We start from the raw sequence: 12,858 nt of genomic DNA on the forward strand, positions 1-12,858 counted from the left end.
GCATTATATTTAAATCCCTGTTGCACACTGCTATGCATTTGCTTCCGTATTAATGGTGTACTGCATATACATGCTCTGTTCTGAGTGAATAATGTTCAAGCATTATCAGTTTATGCATCCAATAAAATATGACCCATAAACTGATATTCATTTTAGCCACATTTCTGAAAATGTCAATTGTCCTGACACTTGGACAAGGAAGATGCTATGTACTTCACATATGTGCCACTGATACAGAATCTACTTAAGTAGATATACCCCAAATCTCTGTCAAGATGTTTCCTTGCAAAGGACAAATGTCAGGAGCATGCTGCATAATCTGCTATATTTAGCTGACCCCAAAAATAAGTCTTTTAGAACGTTACTCCAGCTTGAAATCAGGTTGTAAGCATAAGTCTGAAATTTATAACTTGAGCAGCCTCAAGCTAACCTACTTTTCTCTAATATTGTTGCTTGCATTTTTATTTTTGCATGAAGGGCTTACAGCAATTAAAGGTAAATACATGTGAGGTAAAGAAAGTTAGTTAGCAGGAACTGTTACCAAGCTTTGAGAGTAGATGCATTATGTGGTCAAAAAACAACAAGAAAATATTTACTATGTCAAAGATTTGGCCCCACGCAGTGGAAACTGGGCTGAACTGAAGCAAAATAACAACATATAAAACAGGTACTGCAATTATTAAATAAAATACAACCATGGTTTGCAAAAGTAATAAAAACAAGTGAAACGATCTAAACAAAAAATATATGAAGCAAGCGCATTAAACACAAACTTGTTGACCGAATTGACCGAATTAGCTTGGGGAGAACATTAGATATAAATGTCAAAAGTGTGTAGACTGACTATTAAAGGCATGAATCTAACCACACTGGTAATCCGCAGTACTTATTTAAAGTAAAGTGAGGGGACATCTATTGTATTGCAGGAAAACCGTTGCCCTTTTTTTTGCCTACATAAAGTCTGCTGGCAGTGTAGAAATCTTGATGTAGTTCTGGATTGAGGAAGCTCGAGTTCCCTACGAGAAGCACAGCTCCAATTCACGTGGAAGACATACAGACCTTGTTGCCACCACTGCTGCTTAGGGAGAGGAAAACTTGTTCCTTGCTGCGCTATAGAGAGGAGAGAGAGAGAGAGAGGAGAAAGCCTGGCTTAGCATTTTAGTTTGTTTTTACCTCAGAGAAATAAATATGCCAAAATGGGAATTTATATAACTTTATTTCAGAGAAGTCAAACAGAAAAACGACTTCCTCTTCACATTGAGAGCTGCGCGATATAATACACAGAGGGCAGAGCGCTTGGTCAGTCAACTCAAACAATGTGCAAAATCCGTCATAGAGGACCTCTGTGACCACAAGATAGATCAAAACCAGAAAATAAGCCTCAGCAAAGAGGCTCTTTAGGATGGTGTCCTTTCAAAGCAGCTTAAGGTCGTCCCCACCGGGCAATTGAAGGGAATTAGACGTCATTCTTTTTCTCTGAAATAAAACCCGGCTGTTTCTGCGAGTTAAAGCTTTGTGGACAAACCGTTAAATCAGCAGCAGGGTTGAATTGAGTCCCCATCTCCACAATGGGGATTATGGAGTGATAAATCTCCATTTGCTGCTGATGTTGCGGGGATGGATGTAGAAAATAAGACTTTGTAATTCATCAGTTGGACAGAGTGCATGTTCTTTCGAATAAACTGCCTGGACTTTATCTGTTAGGTTTGTATTTTTTTTGTTTTTTGTTCGGCCCATATTTCGTCTTAAAAATCGAGCGAGGTTACTGAAATCTGCAGGGCAAAAACTTGAAATATTATGTAAGAAATTGTATCAGTGACTTCAGGCTAGCCTCCTTTCTTCTGTTTTGACAAGTGAATAATGAACAGATGAGTTCTTCTTAATTACGAGCCTGTTTTAGTAAAATGATGGACAGCCAGTGTCTTTATTCTTTTTTTGTTGAGGTAGCAGCCAAGTGGTTAATAAAACCCTGGAATTATCCAAACCAAAGTATCAGTAAAGCCTACACACAGATAGAAAGTACAGCACAAGAACAACTGTACATCGCAGAATTAAGGTTTTGTCTATCAGTTTTGACCTCTAACCTAATTCTTGGTTTTCACTTGCTGACCCTATTATGTTTCAACTAATAAACTGCTTACATAATTTATCACTCCGTGTAATTGTATTCTTAGAATCCTGATGCATTTTCACTCCTAGTCAAATTCACGACAAATCTATGAAAGATTTGTTGGGTTGGAGAAAAAAATTGCCTTCACATTAATAAATTACACTAATAAGTTTTTCTTAAAGTTTGTATAGCCACAGGTTGCACATGGACATCGCACACAAAAACATTGCAAATGGGATACGACAAAAGAAAGTCATTTTTTCATTCATTTTATATAAAAACACAGTGAAACTAAGCTGTGTTTTCTCTTATCGGGTAAATTTAAATAAGATCTACCTCCTCCAAATCTGATGGATCAAGGCCAGTCATGAAGACAGAACCTTGCTTTTGCATTTATTTTACTATCCTTTCTTTGTCTTAAGTAGGTACTGGAACTCAAAATGAATCCACAACACCGTTTTCTTAGTTTTTTAAGAAAATGTAAGTGTAGTTATTCTTACGTGTAAATGAGTTAAGATAATACTTGTTGATTTCCAGGTCATATGAGATCCTTTTCCTGTCGGTTCTTGTAGAGTACAATGTGTCTTTAAATGTGGTTGTTTCATCGATCTTAACGTAATATTCAGTTTGTATTAGTGAAAAACACACACCATCTTTCTTACCACCTTTGTTTCACTTTTATTGTCAATATTCCACTAGACACATCATCAAACATGACATTAATCATCAGCAAAACCCAGCATTGTTGCCTAGGCAGGTACAAACGTACACCTGCTAAATCCTTGCAGGACCAAGGACAGGTTGCCAGCTTATTACAGGGTAACAGAGAATCGAAGTGCAAACAGCCACACACCATCATTCAAACCCAAGGGCAACTTAGAGATGCCAATAAACATATTGTGTTTGTTTTTCACTCTGGGAGGAAAGCAGAGCAAACAGGAAAAAAAAACAAAAAACTTCAATGCATGCACAGTGACAACAGTCAAACGCCACAAAGTCCCATCAAACCAAAGTCGTTTTTGCGAGAAGATGTCACTTAAAGGGCACTGCTGTAGCCCCTACCACGGAAATCGACAAAGCAAAGTAAAAAAAAAACATTTTATTCAAAGCACTGATGAATCCTGATTTGCCAATTCTTTACTCCTTTAAACTGCCTACAGCCTCACCTATAGGGAACCAATGCCAATAGCGGTATTGGTACTGGAGGTCGAAGCAATGATAATAATCTTGGCTGTGGATTTAAAGAAGGCTTCAGTAATAACTTAAACTTGTAAACCTTGCCTTGATTACACTTTCTGTTTATATAGACCCCAATCATGTCTCCAAAATGTGTGGTTATATGCGATCATATCACAAAAACAACCTGTCTTGGACTTTCCCAACATCTCTGTAATTTCACTCTTAGTGCAGACCTGATGAGCCACAATATCCGTGATTTCCCTCGGATTGCATCACTCTGATTGCTCAACATTACATGACACAGTGTTATTAGTGTAATTAGACCAAAAGTTATGTTTTATTCAGCTAAAGGAAAACTTAGGCAGCCGGCTCTGAAGTTGGCCTACTTAATGGTTAATTTGAAAGTTAGCACTGTGGTGCAAACATCCTTTTATGTAAAATGTTAATATTCTGGTGATGCTCTTTTCTATCTGGAAATTATATCACATTATATTACTTCAGCCAACATTGCCCACCAATGTATTCCTCACTTGAAGTCATGCTGCTTGAGTGATGGGAAAGTTATCTCTATATGTAAGGTCACATTATCGGTTCAGCTCAATTTGAATTAACTAGGTTTCTATTTGTTACCTCGGGTAGCTCGAAGGCTTAACATCAGAGCTGGGGAGATCTGGATTACCTTAAAAAGGGATTTAATTGGAATGTCACAAATGTATTTAATTTTTTCTATTTGGGTTTGTTAGATTGCAGCTGTATTCTGACTGTATTTTCTAAGATTTGTTTCTCTTGAGCTAACATTCTTTTATTGTACACCCATCTTCATCCATATCAGAGTGGAGCTAATTCTCTATTGTACAAGGTTAGCTTCATCTCTCAAGTATGATACGTAGCCTGACCTGTATAGAACTTAATCTTGTCTTTTTTTTTCCCAGCAACTTTCCTTGCCTTTTGAAAAACAACGTGCTTGAATCAGGTCTTACTTGAAACAACCCATTTCAAAATCTCCTTTTTTTTGTCTAAAATTGAAGATATTTTTAAATTTCAAAATATAATGTCACATATATTCCATACAATGTAAGTTAAAAAAAAAAAACAGTTGCAGTAACCTGGTTGCGTAAATCTGCATACCCTTGAATTAAAACCTTTTGATTAGGATACATTGCAACACCATCCAAAAGTACAACTGTTCTTGACTTTCTAAGGGTAAAAGACTGTTGACCAAGACAGTCATTTGCAATCTTGATGATATTGAAAGGGAATTTTAAACATTTCCAACTAACCAAACTTTCAAACTTTTGGATTCTGCCAGAAAACCAGAGAACCTAGAGAGCAGTCCTCAGGGCTCACTTCCACCGATGGTTCAGCAGTACAGTATGAATATTTCTCTTTTCCTTCATTCAGTCATTTAGGTTTATAAAGTGCTCAAAGCAAACTTTAGACAGCAGAACTGATTAAAATGTACATGCGCTCTTCAGCGGAGGAGACGTGAGCACACAGACATTTCCCTCTCTTTGAAGTAAGAATGGAGAATTTATTCAGCAATAATTGAACAATGCAATCACCTTTTTTTGTTTTCAGTTTTATTCCTATGAGAGGTGAGACAGATTTATTGACAGCTTTCATTAATACAACTTAAGTTATATGATTTAATCTTTGTAGCACCCGTTATATAACTAATATTGACCATCATTTCTACATCCCTGTTTGTTTTCCAATGCCACATAGTTTTGTTGTTATACCTATTAAACTTATTTGATTAATTTGACGTATTTTAAGTTCAGATAGCGATTTTGTCATATTGGTGTTATAATACAATTGGATATTGCAATTATATTGGCCTGATATTTGGATAGGAGAGTAAAAAAAATAAATAATTAAAAAAACATCCTGTACAGAAAATTAGACAAGTGTATTCATTTCAGAAAAAAAAATATATATATATATTTGTTTGCTCCTGAATTAGAGCCAGAGGCTTTACGACTTTATTTGATTTATTGCTTTCCTGTCAAAGCAATCAAAGTTATGCATTTTTTCTTCTTTCAACAGCCTCCAGAGACTATTAATAGCTCCAGCTCTCTGAAATGACTCTGCATTTAATTTAAGTACCCCCATTAGAAAAGCAACAAATGTGCCAACATGTCTTGGCAAAAGGAGGACAGGGAGCTCAGTTCTCCGGTGCTTTTGTTCATTATGGAAAACGGACAATTTTGGCTCTTGTACCACAATGAGTGCGCCTGCCAAATGAGCTAAATTTATTTATGCAAACTCAAGTTCATTTCAAATTTTAAAACCAAGCCAAACCCTTTTTTCTCCATGGGCCGTGCTTTAAAGGTACATTACATCCAGCCTGTTCTGTAAGGACAGCGTAAATATGTTGTGGGAAGAGGGCAGAGGCATTATCAGCTATGAAGACTCTTGACGAATACGTTACGTTGCTCTTTTTTTTTCTCACATGGAGTAACGGTAAAGCGGCAAGAAGTGTTCAAATGTATTCAAATGTTACAAACTTTTAACATAGATTGAACAATTTTGAGTTAAATGTCTCTAAGATGAGGGATAATTGAGTTGGGTTTTTGGAATCTATTATAAGTGAGAAAAAAGCATAAGACTTCCCCTAGGAGACCTGAGTTTAAATCCCAAATGTCCTGGTTTGAATGAGTTTAAGATAAGAAAGCAACTTCTTCAATTTCACTTTTCACCTCAATCCTACATGGAGGGCTGCTTCCTGTTACTTGTTCTGATATGTAACAGGACAAGTAGTGATATGAAGGTGTATGGTTTAAAAAAATGGACAAATCACACCATGTAAATAAAAGTAACTTAGTTCAGGAACTCAAAAACAAAAAAACAATTAAAATCAAATCAACCACAACAATATTTTTCCCAGTTTCTGCTGAAGCATTTATTCTGACCGAATTATGGAGGTGAAATTGAGCTCGGTTTTGCACACTGCAAACAATCACCTTTTCAATGATTATTGGTGTGAAATTTAACTACCGTAATATCCGATGGATTTCTATAAAGGTTTTAACAAGGCCGTTGATCATCGTAGAGGTCGCTGCATAAAAGGAGCATGTTTCTGTAGCTGGAAGCTAAATGTACTTTTCATTCAACATGGAAATTATCAGTCACACACAAGGTCAAACATATTCATATGGCTTCTTTATGTTCGCTTGTTCGCCATCCTTGCCTGTCACTATTACTGACTGTCTCCACTTTAAATCCTGACAGCTGGCAGAAAGGGCAACAACCCGGACTTGGGGATTGAAAAGGCAAATGGAACTCTGCTCTGTGTTTTCCTGACTGCTGTTACAGCCAAGTGAACTAGTTAGTGCGTCATTTTTCTTCCCCACAACCCGCTGGAGACTAAGTAACCTCTGCACAGGAATTACTTAACTTAATGAAGCATGAAGAATGATGTGCATCTGTTAATAGCACAGATTTTCCTCCTCAGCCAAATTAGACAAGGTAAGTGCTGCACAACGGAAAAATTGTTTTCTAAAGCTAGCTAATTATATGAACGTTGAGGGCTTGTGTCCCTTTGTGTAGGGGGTTATTTTGCGAGCAGTCTCTAAATAAAAAGAAAAAAAAAAGAAATCTTCTGCTCTGAAATCTTCTGTTTCCCTCTGAGGGCTTTGTGTTTGGCCAGCAGCTCACATATGAGAGCTAGTGTAGCTTGAACACCAAATGTCCTCTGGCCTTTTGTGCTTGGGAAATGATAACCACACAATGTGTCTACAGCCACACTGAGAAAAGCTCTATTCTTCAAAGTCTGGCAGAAGAAACGGAGAAACCTGAACTCTCAGGTAAAAGCTGCGCAGTTTTCGTCTGTGCCTTGTGTGGCCATATGAAAGGGAGCTTTTATTTAATAAATTATAATAAATACTCCTCAGGAGGTTTTTGTCTGAAGTTCAAAGCTATCCAAGATTAAATTGAGAACTACAATGACTTTTCCTTCAACAGCAAATCAAACTGGAGTCCTCAGAAAAGGTCAGTGACACTTTTGTCTTCTGTTTTCAGCACTAACTTTATCTGGGTTCAAAAACATGTGAAATTTATATACTTTTAAATGTTGTTATATGGTCCAAGCAATGGTAAGGATTTTCCTCCTCCATCAGCTTTAGTTGAAGTACATAGAGCACACCTGCAGAACTCCATATCGCTTTAAATGATGTTCTTCAGGTACATTGGTTTTCTGATGGTTTTAACATTATTTAACTTTAATAAAAATAAAAATAAGTGTGGCTCAGGAGAAAATGTTAGTAATTTGGCCATGGCAACAGTCAAAAACCACAAACAAGCACAGTGATGGTTTAAAGAAAATACAGAAAAATGTGATTTGACTAGTTAGCATGAGATGTTTTGCATCTTCAGACTGACTGTCCGGCTCTCCTGCTCGGAAGACAAATCTCTTCATTTTTCCAAACACCGGCAGCATGAAATATCTTTTCATCGGTTTATAAATCTCATCCTTCCAAAGTTTCCATCTTGAGTAAGGAAGGGAATACTCGACTGAAGGAAGGATGTGCTTTTGATTAGCGCCATCATTTAAAGGTGAGCGCAGAAAGAGTGGAGGCAGATATGTAAGAATATTTATTACAACATTGAATGTGTTCCATAAAGCATGTGGTGATCTGTAAGCTACATGAAGATAAACATCATAAATCAGTTTTACATGTCTGTTGCATTTCTGGTTTTTGTTTTTATTCCTTCATAATTCAAAAAGATAGTTTAGTGAGATTCACTGTATTTACACAGATAGCCTTTGTTTTTTTTTTTTTAAGAAAATCCTTTAAGGGAAGGCTATTTTATTTGTATAGCACATTTTCAATAACAAGGCAATTCAAAAGGAAAATAAACTGAATAGGTAAACAACATTAAGTTGCAGTGGGAAAGTAAGACGCAAACTCTGGCTGACATATGTTGGACTATCATAGAGGCAGTTTTTTGCTGCCTCTCTGAAGGCGCTTCTGAAATAAATGCATTAAAGAACAATTTTAGGGGTGCTGTGGTGGTGCAGGGGCAAAGCATGACCCACATATTGAGGCCTTATTCCTCATGCCAGTGGTTGCAGGTTCAATTCTCTGCCTGGTGACATTTGCTGCATGTCTTCCCCTTCTTTCCTGTTGAACTACTTTCAAATAAAGGCCACTAGAGCCAACAATATATATATATATATAAAAAAAACAATTTTAACACACACTGATGACAGGAAAACCTGTCATATAGATAAACTGACACTGTCCAAAATGAAGTATGGTCAGACAAAACATTTTCTGTAAACAGGAAGTGAAAAAGGAACAAAATATATTTTATCGGTCCCGCAACTGCCTCAAAGGAAGAAAATCCGAGCTGCCATGCATCAACGTCCTCTGGTTTTATTTCATTCTGTCATTTACGTTAAAACATTTAATAAAGAGAGGACGTCTTCATGGTGTATTTTCCTTTCCTGAGCCCACCAACCTAAACCGCCATAAAAGGCTGTGTGGAGTTTAAGGTCTGTAACACAATTTAGGCGACCATCTTCTGTGACTAAATTGCTTTTCTCATGGCACATTCAAAGATGATGTATTTGCCCAAACAGGCTCAGCAGCACTGCCAGTTAGAAGGAGACTGAGAAAGGTCAAATGTACAGACAAGTTAATATATTAATAAAGAACACACATGTCTTCTTCCCAGTTTGCAAGCATCTGCAAACTGGGATGTTCAGCTTAACACTTTGAGTCAATACTTGGTTTGTGGTAGTTGCTTAACACATACAGCATCTTGCATGAACACTAAACAGCTTTATCTTTATAGAGTATCTTGTTTCACATGTTCATCGTTTGCCTCGATTTCTCGTGGCAAACAACACCTGCTTATGGCTGTGAATAAGAATAACGAGAAGTTCATATTTGCAGTGGATATTTTTCGGGCAGGTTGCGTTGCTCTGCATGAGGGTTATCTGCTGGTTATCTGTTTTTATCGCTTGACATTTGCAACAAGAGAAACGGTCCGTTAGCTCTCTCACATTATTTATCCTGATTACAATCAATAGTGGAAAGGTGTTAGAGTGACTTATCTTCAAAGACATCTAAAGCAGCCTCATTAACTAGTAAGAGCGATGTCTCTGACATCAGAAGGTTTCTGCTGATCTTTAAGGAGAGATAAAGCATTTATTATCCCCTGGAGAAATTAACTTGTGTCAAAATTCCTCTCACAGTGTTACCAAATCAGCTTGTTCTCGCAATAATTCTGCCTTATTTCACAATACAGCATCATGAATTATTCTCTGTCCTCTTTTTGAAATATTCAGGGACTGCATGTGTGGACAGAGTGAAGCCGAACTCAAGTTAACTGTAATTACCTCGTCTCCATTTCACAGCAGCTTGTATCGCTGCTGTGTTAAATCTGCAACCAATCACGCACATACCTATCAATAAAATCTGATTAGTGTTTTTTTGTGTTTCATGTCTTTTTGTCAGTTAAATGGTAGTTATGTTTTGGGGGATTTTGTGTGTGTGTGTGTGTGTGTGTGTGTGTGTGTGTGTGTGTGTGTGTGTGTGTGTGTGTGTGTGTGTGTGTGCGTTGGTAAATGTGGTTTAGCAGGACATTTCGTCAGAATACACACAACACTAGCAGGACATTTTGAATTAACGGGACAGGAGCGGTGTCCTGCTAATTTTGACAAAAATCTAAAAGCGTAGAAAGGTTTCTATTGGTCTAATAACCCCAAAAATGCAAAAAAACGAGATGTCCGGTTAATACACATAAACCTGATTTTGTGTATAATCTGTGTATCACCACAGCGCCCCCTATGGCAGGTTTGTGTAATAGCAGGACCTCATGAATATTCACACAACCTCTCATTCTGATTGGTTGTCTGCCGGAAGGTCCTGCTAATTACTACAGTGTCTTTCTAATTCATGTGTCGCTGTTTACACACATGAATTGTGTGTAAATTGCCAACTCTTACACTGGGGATGAGATGGCAATATGATTACTCTGTGCTATAAGACTGAATATTTTATAAAGGTTAGTTGGATGCCTAAACCCAACCTTGGAATGTATGTGGCACCTAAAAATATACAGAAATTAATATATATTTTGATCAAATTTTGTTTAATTAAAATATTATGAATAATAAATATGTGGAATAAGTGCATGGATTAAAATAAATATAAACCATAATAAAGCAATTTTTTCACCAAACTATTCCACTGCTAACAGTTTGTTGATTCTGGTCTGCTCTGCATCCCCAGAACCAAGCATTTTGAAGCAGAATTTAGCTTCAATGTACCACAAATCTTGAATAAACTTCCAGAAAACTGCAACACAGTTGAATTCCTTTAAATCAAGGCTAAAACCACACCAATTTACAGTTGTTTCTGAATCTTAATCATTGGTAGATGTATCAATATATTTTATGTATATGATTTTAATTTTGATTTTACTTTGAATTTAATTTCTTTTTCTTTTTATGGTGAATGTATGTTATTTTTATTACTTTTTAGTTCTTTGATGTAAAGCACTTTGGCCTTGTGGCTGAAATATGCTATACAAATAAAATTGACTTGTCAGCAGTTTTCAGATCTTGCCAAAGAATCTCTGCTGAGTTTATGTCTAGACTTTGACTTTGCCATTCTAAAACATAAATATGTTTTTATTTAAACCATTCCATTGTAGATCTGGCTTTATGTTTAGGGTAGTTGTCCTTCTGGAAGGTGAACCTCTGCCCCAGCCTCAAGTCTTTTGCAGACATCAGGTTCAGGTGTGTTCAGGTTTTCTTCCAAGATTACCCTGTATTTGGCTTAGTCCATCTTACAATCAACTCTAACAATTTTCCCTGTCCCTGAAGAAAAGAAGCACCCTCAGAGCAAGATGCTGCCACCACCATGTTTGTCAGTGGGGAAGGTGTGTTCAGATTGATGTGCAGTGTTTGTTCTCCACCACAAATAGTGCTTTGCATTTTTGCCAAAAAGTTCATTTTGGTCTTGTCTTATCATTTTTGCTGTATCCCAATTTAGCTTTTGGCAAACTGCAACTTCTCATAGTTATAGGGACTTCTTATAGTTTTCTTTATACCATTGCTTTTCTATTGCCACTCTTCCATAAAACCACATTTTTGCAGTGCATGACTAATAGTTATACTGTGGACAGATTCCCCCACCTGAGGTGTGGATATCTCTGCATTTCATCCAGATCCACCATGAGCCTCTTGGCTGTATCTCTGATCAGTGCTCTTCTTGCTTAGCCTGTAAGTTTAGGTGGATGACCTTTTCTTGGTAGGTTCACAGCTGTGTGATTTGCTCTTTCCATTTCCAGATGATTAATGGAACAGTACTCTGTGAAATGGCCTAAGCCTGCTTTAAGCTTCTCCACAACTTTATCCCTGTCCTGTCTGGTGTGTTCCTTGGACTTCATGCTGTTTGTTCCCCAATATTCTCTTAGCCAACTTTTGTGGCAGTCATAGAGGAGTTGAATTTTTTACCATTAGCAGTCAACTTCTGAAGACAATTGGTTGCATTCAGGGGACGGGGGCTGAATACTGGACTTTTAGCTTTTATTTTCCATAAAATTCTGTGAAAATATATTTGCAGTTGTGACAAAATATGGAAAAGTTCAAGGGCTATGGATACTTTTGCAAGCCACTGTACTTACAAATAGTAAGGCAAGTCCAATGACAGAAACAAGGTCCAGACAATCAACAGGTATGCACTGACAGCTCCATTTGACAAAGTCTTAGACTGAACCACAGCACAGAGGCAGTATTCATGATGGCACATAAGCAGGTCCCTAGAACCAGAGCAATAACGACCCAGATTTGTAATACCAAGCAAGATATTCAGTGAATGCTATGCAATGAGTCCCCTGAGACAATCTAGTAGCTAACACCAGGATGCAAGATGGTAGCATGATAAGAATACATGGAACGCCACAACCAAGTACCCAGAATAGTGTGAAGAAACATCTGAAGGGAATATAACCTTGAACACACCTCTTTAAAATGGGAAATGCCACACAAGGTGGTAGAAAACGAACAAGCTAAGATTCTGTGGGCCTTCCATATACAGGAAGACAAAACAGGAAAAGCAAACCAACTGAACATGGTGATCATTGAGCAGCAGAGCAAAGCAGTTGTTATGATGTAGCTATCCTGAATGAACAGAAGGTACAGAAAAAAACTAGAGAAATACCAAAGACTAAAAAGAACCATCATCCTCCTAGAACCTGAGAAAAAATTTGTCCACATAAGTGGATGACTTATTTTGGACTGTCTAGTCCACAATACTAAATTTTGCTCTTGATGGGGTCTGGTGTCCACACGTTAGGCCATTATTTTATGACTTAGTGGTGGTGGAAGATTATAACACATTACAGGTTAGACTCAAGATGTCCAGTGTTTCTTTTGTTGTGTAAGTTTACAAAAGTTAGTAACTGTATAGCTTTACCATGGTGCTAAACATGGTGATTTAAAATGAATAAGTATTTTTCTGAGAAAAATGATGTCCAGATATCATGTAAAAAGATAATTCTTTGTTTTTGCAATCATTAGATCCCAATCAACCCAAATATCAGACGAATTAATA

General features: G+C 37.2%; 1 long non-coding RNA gene across 2 annotated transcripts in view; it reads right to left on the reverse strand.

Moving 5' to 3' along the window:
• Positions 1 to 12,858, reverse strand: part of LOC103457611 (uncharacterized) — a 54,610-nt gene that overhangs the window by 20,404 nt on the left and 21,348 nt on the right. For both annotated transcript variants that reach the window (XR_014085529.1, XR_014085528.1), the window contains exon 3: positions 1,060 to 1,110. This is a non-coding gene — a long non-coding RNA (uncharacterized LOC103457611). The remainder of the gene's footprint in view (positions 1 to 1,059; positions 1,111 to 12,858) is intronic.

This window comes from Poecilia reticulata, chromosome 21, assembly GCF_904066995.2.
Source record: "Poecilia reticulata chromosome 21, P_reticulata-male-v2, whole genome shotgun sequence".
Taxonomy (NCBI): domain Eukaryota; kingdom Metazoa; phylum Chordata; class Actinopteri; order Cyprinodontiformes; family Poeciliidae; genus Poecilia; species Poecilia reticulata.